This window comes from Manis pentadactyla, chromosome 2 (assembly GCF_030020395.1).
Source record: "Manis pentadactyla isolate mManPen7 chromosome 2, mManPen7.hap1, whole genome shotgun sequence".
NCBI classification, from domain to species: Eukaryota; Metazoa; Chordata; class Mammalia; order Pholidota; family Manidae; genus Manis; species Manis pentadactyla.
The window spans coordinates 137,687,988-137,700,031 of record NC_080020.1 but is presented as its reverse complement, the minus strand read 5'-3'; positions in this window follow the sequence as shown (position 1 = coordinate 137,700,031).

Genomic DNA, 12,044 nt, shown 5'->3' with positions numbered 1-12,044 from the left:
TCCCCCAGGGCTGCACGACCAAGGCAAGCCCACCAGTGAAAGGAACCTCTCCCGGGGCGAGGGGTGGGGAGCCGGGGCAGGGCAGGCAAATGGATCCAAGCTGTAGACACAAACAGCTTCGTGGTTTTTTTGGTTATTCAAGACATACAAAAGTGAACCAAAATGTGTTTAGTGTCTTTTCCTCTTCATTTAGGACCTCAGATGTTGCACCAGTGCTTAAAGCCAGGGGAGCCTGCCGTGATGATGCTGCATTCCCAGGGACCTGGCTTCCCTCTCCCCAGACCGTTCAGCTCCCCCACAAAGGTGAGTCTCGGCTTTCTGCAGTATTAAGACCGGGAGGAAATGACAGGAAGAAACCTAAGGGTCCTCCCATGCCATAAATCAGCCATGCTTGGGCAGGGTGGGGTGGGTGGGGTGACTTCACCGATGCTGAAGGTGCCACAAAAGCCAACCAACACCCCGAACCCCCAGTGGGATTCAGCTGGCGCCATTCCAGATGATCCAGGGTTCTAGGGAGGCGTGCTTGGCTTCATTCTGTCCTGGGGTGGCGCTGGCCTTACAAGTCAGTGGTGTGTACGGAGGAGTCCCCTTTTCTACTTCAAGTATCTTTGGTGGTTGATCTTCCACCATTAAATACACAGAAACTGGTTGTTAAGCTTTGTATTTCTTATAAAAAAGAAATCATCTCAAATAGTAACTACTCTGGAAAGGTGTGACCCTGTAAGCCTTGGTTATAAGTCATTTCTGAGAGCTGTGTGATGGGATCTAATGCCTCGTATACAGGGAGTACGACTTGCACTTAGTTTGGAGGAAGGTGAGGAGAGAAAAGTAGAACTGGAAATGAGATGAAAGGTTTGCAAGGCAGGTGTGACTGCAATTTTACTCAGTTTTCCCCAATTTTAATAACAGCTTAATTGAGCTATTACTTATACACCGTATAGCCACCCAGTTGGCATCTACAAGAAGATACCACCTCACGCCAGTCAGGATGCTTGTATCAAAGAGATGAGAAACATGTTGGCAAAGATGTGGAGAAAAGGGACCCCTCCTGCACTGTTGGTGGGAACGTAAACTGGTGCAGCCACTGTGGAAACAGTATGGCGGTTCCTCAAAAAATTAAAAATAGAACCACCATATGATCCAGCAATCCCATTTCTGGGTATTTATCCAAAGAAAATAAAAACACTAACTGAAAAGGATGTTCACTGCAGTGTTATTTACAATAGCCAAGACATGAAGACAGCCTAAGAGTCCCTCGATGGGTGGATGGATGAAGAAAGTGGGAGATGTAGCTATAGATATAAGCTCTATCCATCTGTCATCTCTAACTATCTATCATCTATCTATCTATCTATCTATCTATCTATCTATCTATCTATCTATCTATCATCTATCTATCATCTATCTATCATCTATCATCTATCTATCATCTATCTATCTATCTATCTATCTATCTATCTATCTATCTATCTATCTATCTATCATCTATCTACACAATTTTATGGTTTTAATCAACCATAAAAAAGGATGAAATGTTGCCTTTGTGACAATATGGATGAACCTTAGGGGCATTATGCTAAGTAAAGTAAGTCAGACAGAGGAAGACAAATGCCATATGCTCCACTTAAGTGTGGAATCCAAAAATAACAGTAACACCCACACCCCCCCACACACACCCCCACACACACAGACACACACACACACATACAATAAAACAAGCGAAGCTCACAGATGCAAAGAACAGATTGGTGGTTGCCAGAGTTTGGGGGCTGGAGAAATGGGTGAAGGAGGTCAAAAAGGTACACATTTACAGTTACACAATAAATAAGTCCTGGGGATGGAATGTACAGCATGGTGACTATAGTTAATGATATTGTATTGCATACCTGAGATTTGCTAAGAGAGTAGTTCTTAAAAGTTCACATCACAAGAACAAAAAGTGACAGATGTTAAGAGAATTATTGTGGTGATCATTGTGAAAACAAAGTCAAATCAGTATGTTGTATATGTGAAGCTAATACAAAGTTATATGTCAATCACACCTCGGCAAAAGATAAATAAAGTATACAATTTAATACTTTTTAGTATATTCTGAGTTGTGTGATCACCACCACAGTCAATTTTAGAACATTTTTATCACCCCAAAATGAAACACCATATATGCTGCCAGGTACTTCCCATGTTCTCCAAACCTCCCCCAAATCCTGCCACAGGAACCGCTCAGCTACTTTTGTCTCTGTAGATTTGCCTATTCTGGAAATTTTGCAGAACTGGAATTGCAATTCTTTGTGACTGGCTTCTTTCACTTACATGTTGTCAAGGTCCCAGTCCTCCATTGATTTTATTGCTGCATAGCATTCCATTGTATGGATGGACCAGAATGTATTCATCCATTCATCAGCTGATGGACATTTAGCTTGTTTCCTCTTTTGGGTTATTATGAATAATGCTGCTATGAACATTTGAGTACAAGTTGTGTGGGGACATACAATTTCGTCTTTCCTGGGCATGTCCCTATAAGGGACTTTTTAAGAAACGGCCAAGCTATCTTCCAAAGGAGCTGCCCATTGTACATTCCCAGCAGCATTGTAAGATGGTCCCAGTTTCTCCCTTTCCTTAGTCACACATGTTATTATCTGCATTATTGATTATAGTCATTCTTGTGGATATGAATTGATATCTCATTGGTTTTTGTTTGCATTTCTCTGATGGCTAATTCTGTTGAACATCTTTTTGTGTGCTTATTGGTCATTTGTGTATCTTCTTTGGAGAAATTCCTATCTGGATATTTTGCTCATTTTTACATTGGGTTATCTTTTTATTTTTGAATTGTGTTTTTACATATCTAAAGATACAAACCCCTTATGTAAATATGATTTTTGAAAACTTTTTCCCATTCTGTACACTTTTTTTTTAACAGATTGATGGCACCTTGTGAAATACAAAAGTTTTACATTTTGATGAAGTCCAGTTAATCTATTTTTTGTTGCCGTTGCTTCGGTTTTTTGGTGTGATATCTAAGAAACTATTGCCTAATTTAAGGTAATGTTTCTTCTAAAATTTTATAGTTTTAGCTCTTGCATGAAGGGCTTTGATTCATTTTGAGTTAATTTGTGTATACGTGTGAGGTAGGGATCCAAATTCATTCTTCTGCACGTGGATACATCCAGATGTCTCAGTGTCATTTGCCAGAGACTGTTCCTTACCCCCATAGAGTTGTCTTGGTGCCCTTCTTAAAGTGTCAATTGACCAAAGATATTAGGGTTTATTTTTGGACTCAATTCTATTTCATCTATAAGTAGATCAAGATGCTAGTGCCACACTATCTTCATTACTTTAGCTTTAGAGTAAATTTTTAAAATGGGAAGTGCTGTTTTTCTGAATTGTTTTGGATGTTCTGGGTCTCTTGCATGTTTATATGAATTTTAGGATCAGCTTTTTAATTCTGTAAAAAATCCAGCTGAGATCTTAATTGGGATTGTGTTAAATCTATGGGTCAACTGGGGAAGTACTGCCATCTTAGCAAAGTTAAGTCTGATCCATGGACATGGAATATCTTTCTACTTATTTAGGTCTTATTTAACTCTTTCAATAGTGTTTTGTATAGTTTTTAGAGTATATGTTTTGTCTATTGCTATTTTTTTCCTAAGTACTTTATTATTTTTAATACTAGTATAAATGGAATTTTTTTCTTAATTTTATTTTCAGAGTGTTCATTGCAAGGGTATGTAAATAAAACTGATTCTTGTATATTGAGTATGTATTCTGAAACTTGGATAAATTTTCTTATCTCAATACTTTTTAGGGGATTCCTTCAGATTTTGTATGTACAAGACTATGTTGTCTTCAAATAGAAATAATTTTGTTCCTTCCTTTTTTATTATGTATTATATGACATATGTATTATATTATATCATATTATATTATATATACACATACACACACACACACAAATATATATATATATATGTATGTTTCTGCCTGGCTAGAACCTCCAGTGCAATGTTGAGTAGAAGTGGTGAGAACAAAATCCTCATTTTGCTTCTGATCTCAGGGGGGAGACATTTAGTGTTTCATTGTTAATAGTGATGTTATATATGATAGATGTCACTTATTACTTTGAGATGTTCCCTCAATTCTTAGTTTTTGAGTACTTTTAACATAAAGAGTTGTTGGATTTTTTTGCATGTATTGAGATATCATGTGGGTTTTTTACTCTGTTCTACTAATTGACAAGATTAATTGACTTGCAAGTATTAAACTAGCCTCACTTATGGGTTAAATTCCACTGATCGTGGTGCAATCCTTATAATATGTTGCTGGATTCAGTTTGCCAGTGTTTCGTTGTGATATTCATAAAAGATATTGGTCTGTAGTTCTTTTATTTTAATATCTTTGTCTGATTTTGGTATTGGGGTAATACCAGCCTCATAGAATGAGTTTATGTCCCATCTCCTATTTTCTTGGAAAAGTTTGTTAAGTATTGGTGTTAATTCTTCTTTTAAATGTTTAAATGGGAAAAAATAAGTTGATCTGCTATCAGATGAATATTATAATGAAAAGCTCGATTTTAAACAGTGCTCTGAGTCAAAAAATTACCAAAGGCACCAATGGATTTAATAAAAATAATACCTTTTTCTTCAATTGATTGCACCCTAGTAGCAGACATGTAACTAGGGCCTTGATAAGCAATATTGATAATAAATGCTCCTTGCTTAAATTGTAACTATAAAGGGCTATTTTGTAGGACCCAGTATTTGCAATAATATTTGAGGCATAGTCACTGCATAGGTAGTTTGATGAATAAAAATGCCATCAAAGGATAGCCATGAAATGCCCTCTTTCCCAGACAACTGAGAGGTTAAGGCAGAACAGTGGAGGAAGGCCACACCCTCCCTCCTTCTCAGGACAAGACAGCACAGGGCGAGAGCTCCTTTTGGTCTCTGGCAAGCCCTTGCTCACACTGGCAGCCTGCTGCGCAGGCTCCTCGGCATTCTCCCTACTAACTGGAGCCTGGCAGCTGCAAATGTCCATAATTATGGAAGATACCCTCGTTTTCTGCTCTGTGGTTGAAATAATGACAGTCTCTCTTTTTATTACTGTTCTAATGGCTTCATGTCCTGAATCACTGTGATATTATTAGTAATGGCAAAGGGGTCTTATTTGGCATAGGCAGAACTTCCCTATACATCACTTTAACAGCGGATGAGTGAATTGACAGGTTAACGAAGCTGTCCAGATATGCGGCTGAGCCATTAAAGGAAGCAGCAATAAATGGGTGTGTGGGGAGGAGACACACACACTTTGCTCAGTCGTTCATTGCAGAGACATATCTAGCTCAAACATGGGCCACATATCTCAGAACACAGTGTACTTGTTACACGCATGGCTTTTATCCCAACAGCACTCCTAAATATGCAACATTTTACTTAGCTCCTAGGGCTTCCAAAAATGTGTAACCCTATCTCCAAAATGGAATAAACAGAATCACCTTGAAATATAAAACATACAAAACACAACAAAGAGGAAAGATGTCCTGAGTCAAATGATGCATGGCTTTGTAAGTGGTCTGAACAATGGTCCAGCCAAGTCACGGAGGAGCTCATGGATAAGGTCCTGGGAGTGGGCGTTTATTTCCTAAGGATGCCCTGTGTCTGTCCATTAACTTGTGTCGATGACTTGAAAGCCAGTTGTTTTCGTTCCAATGCCCCATCCATTCATCTGAGCCTGCACCCTCATAAATGAACAGTGTGGCTGCTCCTCCATGATTCCATGAGGCAGTTAGCTGAGGAGTGGGTAAACAACTGGAGACACAAATGACTGTGTCAGGAAAGAACACCCTTGTTATTGTTCTTGTCCCAGAGAGAGTTCCAGCGTGCCTTTCTGTATGTGAGAGACACGTGGGCCTGGGCCCCCAAGATGCTCACTCCCTGCCCAGAACCCGGGAGTGAGATTCAATTTTTTCCCACCTTGATAGCAAAATTGGTCATGGATGAAATGTTGTGAAATGTAATGTGGGCTCTTCTGGAAAGACAGCAGCTAATGCTGACATGAAGTGCCTCCCGCAAGAGAGCGAAGGCTGTCTCCTACCCCCTCGGTCTCTCCTTGCCCCTTCTTGTCTCCTCCATCCCTCCACCAATCCAGCTGTGGCACCCTTCACTCTTTACCTCCAGGAAGACCACGGCAGCATCTCATATTCTTCCTCTGTGGTGTTCTCCCAAATTCCATTCTTACCGTAATTTATCAGCAACTAAGCATGTAAAGTTCCTTACAGCATTAAGCACCAGAATGGGCCAATATTTTATTGTCTGTCCTTATGTCTGATAGAACACTTCCCAGTCCACCTTCTCTCAAGTCTGTCATCAACTGGGATCCAAGCACAGTTCTATTCCCCTTTCAGACATGACACTGAGAGCACAGAGCCTAAAACAATGGGAGGCAGGTGACCTCACTCTGGCCATGCGGGAATAAGAACAAAAAGCCTAGGATGCATTTTGATGATTCCAGAAGTAAACTCCCTTGATGAGGGAAATGTAAAATATGTAACTTATTCAAAGGTTGTCAATTTTTGTTTGGATGTTTATTGTTTCACATGTATCAACATTAAGTGCAAGAGCTGTAAACATGTAAAATTGTGCTACGGTTCTCATTTCTAAGGAGAAGATGGCCCCGATATTTAAGGTATTTAAAAGCAACAACTAAAGTGTTCTGCTATTTCTCGGGTCACACTCTTCTCTTTACTTACCTATGTGAACTTCTAGAAAAGGAGGATATGACGGGATCATGACAAGTCCCAAGTCCAATCACGGGCAAGTGAGAGCTTTTTGGGAGGCATGGCTGTCTTTATGGCCAGAAAAAAACAACAACTGTTTTTCAAGAGAGTGGGCAAAGAGCGGGGCATCTGGCATTCCTCCAGGGTCTGAGGTTCTGGAAGTCTGGTCCCTAGATGGGCAAAGGGGAAAATACAACAGGTGTTAACACAGTGACTCTGACTGATGATTGGGGAAAAAGGGGGGCCTCACTTACAGAGCCTGATGGACTTCCCACAGCATGGGGGCTGGTGGATGCCTCTGTGGCTTAGTCCCTCTGGGCGGCTGCAACAGGATACCACAGCGTGTCATTCTTCTGCAGTTCTAGGGGTCACAAATCCAGAACCAGCTTCACGGAGGACAGCTGAGGCACCAGCCCCTCTCCCTGCCTTCTCCAGCCCTGGAGCCGCCCTCCCGGCATTCTGGTCCAGGGCCCTACTCCATCTTCAAGGCCACAGCATGACTGTGCGTGGCTCCGCTTCCAGAGCCAGCCTTCATCTCTGAGGGCATCTCCCTTCCCCCGTTCTATGTACCTCTGATGATACCCCATTAGCCCAGGTGAACCTCCCCATCTCTAGGTCCTTAATTAGTCACATTTACAAAAGAGCTTTTCCATCTAAGGAAATCTTCCCAGGCTCCAAGGGTTGAGACCTGGGTATCTTTGGGGACTGTTATGCCCCTAGAGCCCTGGGGCTCAGATCTGGTTCCTATGAAGCCCACACTCCAGTCCCAGTTGTCAGAGTCCTGTGACATTTCTCAGTCCCTTGGTGCAGCATGGCGCTTGGCTAGGCTGGAGTAAATCTTGGTCTGTTTTCTGCTTTATTTGTGCTCCTTTGGTTCAAGAAACAAAAATAAGATTGAAAAGTGAAGTGAAAAAAAATGTCATTATAAACATAATCACATCCTTGGACAGCTGAAGTATTTCTGTTAGGAAATTTAGACCTAATAAAAATTTTATGGATTGACAAGACATAAAATAAATATATCTAGAATCAATTACATTCTTCTATACCAGCAGTAACCTAGAATGCATCATTTATAAGGAATTTCTATTTGCAATAGAAGCAAAAACATAAAATATTTAGAAACAAACTTTAGAAGAAATACATGACTTTTATACAGTAAATGACTAAAGTTTATCTGGGAAATACAAAGGCCTTGAATACAGAGATCAATACCCCACTTTCTAGGTGAGAAGGTTCAATACTAAATGTCAGCTTTGAGCAGCATAATGAGTGGATTCCACTTCGTTTGGGTATGATTTTTCATGAAACATGAGTCAAGAGTTTTCAGATTCATCAGGAAGACAAACCTGAAGAGCGTTTTGACAGAAGGAAGTCTAAGGAATAGAGGCAGGTTACCAAGGTGGCTGCAAATGTGGCTGTGGGGCCACACAGAGCAGGGCTGGAACAAGTCCTTTGTGCAAGCCACATCCTGGGCAAGCCACGCCACCCTCAAGGAGTTGGCTGCCCTGTCAGGAAGGTGGAGACATGTCAGCATACACAACAGATTCCGAAAGACAGTTATCACAGAGAATCTCAATAGAGCTGATGCAGCATGTTCCAGAAATCTGTTTCTGATGATGCTGGCCTTCTTGTGTCTGTTGCTAGAAACTGTTTCTGTGTGAAAACTACAAATAAAGCTCTTCTGGGGCAATAGAGAGTGGAGAAAATTAACATTTCAAACTAATACATTGGTTTATTTCATATAAAGTTAAACATGTATGCAAAGCAAATTAAATTTCATAATAAATATAAACTCAATTTCAACATGTCACTGAAAAATTAATGCGTTTGATTTGGACAAAAGCAGGTTTAAAATAGTCTCCCTGGAAAAATGGGGGAATCTTGTTCTTTTGGGTTATGCCAGCATTTCTATAACTTGTTTGCCATCAGGGACGGGGGTGGGGGCCAGGCAGGCAGGGAGGCAAAAGCCTCCACACTGTTGTTCTAAGGGAGGATACTGGATGCACAACTGAAAGCAGGAAGAGGAGAGAAAAATGCACAGTTATCTGTAAGAACCTGAAGGATGGCTAAGCACAAACAAATAACAAACAAATGAAGCAACAAGAGGGAAAGGTGACTAAGAGCTGTTCTTGGAATACATAACGAGGCCTGTGGAAAATGTCCTGCCTTACAAAGCTCATTAAAAGAGAAAGCAGGTTGCTCAGATACCCTTGAATCCTTACTATTTATTTGTCCTTGGGCTCCTGAAGATGAATTTCAGGCACGTTCAGACAGCTGAGAAAGCCTGGGTGTTTGTAGCTCTGCAACATGATTATTCTGGCAGGAATGTGAGCACGCAGTCCCCACAATTCAAGGCAGACCCGCTGAGGTGCGACACACACAGCGGAAGTCCCGGGAGGGCAGGCAGGCGCCCCCTGCTCCGGAAGCCAATCCCGTGGCCTGCGGGCTCCCTCCACCCTTGCCTTTTGCCCTGTGAGCACTTTCTTAATACATCGGCCACAGGCATTCTTACCGCTGGGGAGCCCAGCTGAAGTCATAAATAATTTTTGTTTTAAGTTAAAACAGCTAAAAATTAGAAATAAAAGTCATGTGGCACATTGGGGTATAGTTGCAAGGTATGAAACACAGAGGCACAAAACAGAATCAATGCAACTACTTAGTAAGAAAAAAATAAAGAACACACAGGAAAAATCAAAGAATATGAACCGTAATTCAAATAAGGGGAAATACAAATGACCAATAGACATCTGGTGTTGATGATCGACTGTGGAAAAGTACATGAAATGAGATTTATTCGTTACCATCACTTCGGAATAATCTAGAAAATTTGATAATAATGAGTGTCAGTGGAGGTGGAGGGACACGATTAATCCCAAACATGAAGTCTTTACAACCACCGTGGTGGGTAATGCGGAACTATTTCCTAAAATGTAAAATGTGTATAATCGGTGATTCAGAAGATTTAAAACCCTTATTTATTCATTCACTCAAAAAATATTCATTAAGTGGCAAGTGTGTATCGAGAACCGTGCTAGACACTGGGATGCTGTTAAGTGCAGCTCCACTAACACACCTGTGGTAAAACCACCTGGTTTGGTAGCTTCCTGCACCAGGGGAGGGGGCACCGCACAGGAAGGAGCAGCTCAGTCCCCACGGGGGAGCAGGGGCAGAGGGGACCCTTCCAGGGGCTGGGATTGTGCGGATGAGGAAAGAAGCTACTGCTGGGTGCTCTTGTGGAGCATGGACGACTTGGTCATTCCGATCTTAATTGTTTTTGTCCCAAAGCCATAAGACTAAAGCAGAGCTGAGTTGACATTACTAAGAGCAGCCTTCACTCCCCACAGACAGAAAGGTCAGGCAGTCTTGCAGCTTCGAGGGGGACTTAACTGTCTCATTCTGGCAGGGCAGCCCTGGTGGTCATTATCCACCGGTGCATCTGCAAGCATCCAGCCTGGCTTCCAACAAGGCCATCTTTTATTTTCTTAATACTGAACACACAGCCCTCTGCTCGTGTGATACTTGCATTCTAATGGGTGAAGATGGACAATAATTGAGTAAACAAACACATATGTGCAATAAGGTCAGGTAGTTACGAGTGCTTTAAGAAAAATGAAGGAGCGAAAGGGACAAGGAATTATGTCCAGACAAGACTTCTTTGAGATTATAGGGCTTTTCTTACTGAAACCCCAGGAGTCACCTACATCCCCACAGTAGGCAGACGGCCACAAAGCGTGACACCCACAGAAGCTAAAACTGTGATATCCCCAAAATAATGCCGTATATTCGGTATACAAATTCATGTATGTAAATACACAGAAAAAGGACATGTAAGTGTTATCTATCAAATAATAGTAATAACACAGATAAACAGAAAAGGACCTGGGATTCTCAGTAGTCTTTCTGGGGGTCTGTAGCATTATTTATAAATTTGGAGTTATTTTACAGCAAAAAAAATATGTATCCATCGATTACTTTTGTAACTTTTGTGAACAGCTTACTTATATACCATCTTAAAGATATGTCTTTATGATTTATATCTAAGAAAATATTTTGGAATTTTCAAAATACAAAACCAAATACCCATAAGTCATATTTGGAAATATGCATATAAAATATTTCCAAAAATTCTACAAATGACCCAAACCATGCAGTCCATCCAAAATCTTTAGAGTCAAGTAAACAATAGAGCAAATAATATTTATTGAGTTCCTACAACAAGTCAAACTTCCTTGAGTATTGAAGATATAGCCACAAAAATAAAGCAGTCCTTTGTGAGTGAGGCTCACGCTCCTCTGAAGGTGCAGGTGTGAACAGATCAGCCATATCTGTAGGGGAGGAGATGGTAACCCCCTGGTGTGACAGAAGCTGTGGTTCCTAGCATTGCTGGGCTTGATGGGATGTGACTATCACTTTGCAGGGGGGCTCAGCCAAGACCTGAGATTCTTTTAAAGTGTAGATTATTTTAGCTAAGCAAGATGATGTGGAAGAAAAGTACAGGTAGATCAGGCTGGCTTGTGGGTTGGAAAGTGTCAAGTAATGAGATTGCAGACACAACAAACAGATCCCCGCCCCTCTAGCTGACCAGAGAAGGATCCTCAGCAACCCTCCTTTGACATCCTCAGTTCCCCACTCTCCTGAACAGCAAACACACATTTTTTTACCACCTCAGGAATATGCTCCTTGTCCCAGTGTCGCATGCCCACACCCACTCCTCGGCTCCCCTGAACTTGGAAACTTGCTCAGGTCCCTCAGGGATCCCCTAAGTCTCAGGTCTCCAGTAACCTCTACTCCCTCAGCCCCTATCCCGTGCCTATGTGTCTATCCCCCACGCTGTTCTTGCTTCAGACTCGTAGGCCCAACAGTCTATGCAATGCCGCTGTTCTTGCTTCAGACTCGTAGGCCCAACAGTCTATGCAATGCCTCCGCCTGGGTGTCGAATGGGCATCTCACACTTCACATGGTTCAAAACAGCCCTTCCCGCTCTGACCGGCTCTTCCACAGCCCGGATGCCTCAGTCACAGCAGCTCCATTTAAAACATTTCTCAGCTGGTGTAAACCCAGAAGAATTAAAACAGGTATTCAGAAACACTTCCATGTCAATGTTCATAGCTGCTTTCATACAATAGCGAAAAGCTGTGAGCAACCCCCAGCGCCCATGACTGATAAACATTACAAACCGTGGCCCATTACCAGCTTTAAAAGGAATGAGGTGCTGACTTGTGCTATAACATGGACGAACCTTGAAAACATTAAGTTGAGTAAAAGCCAG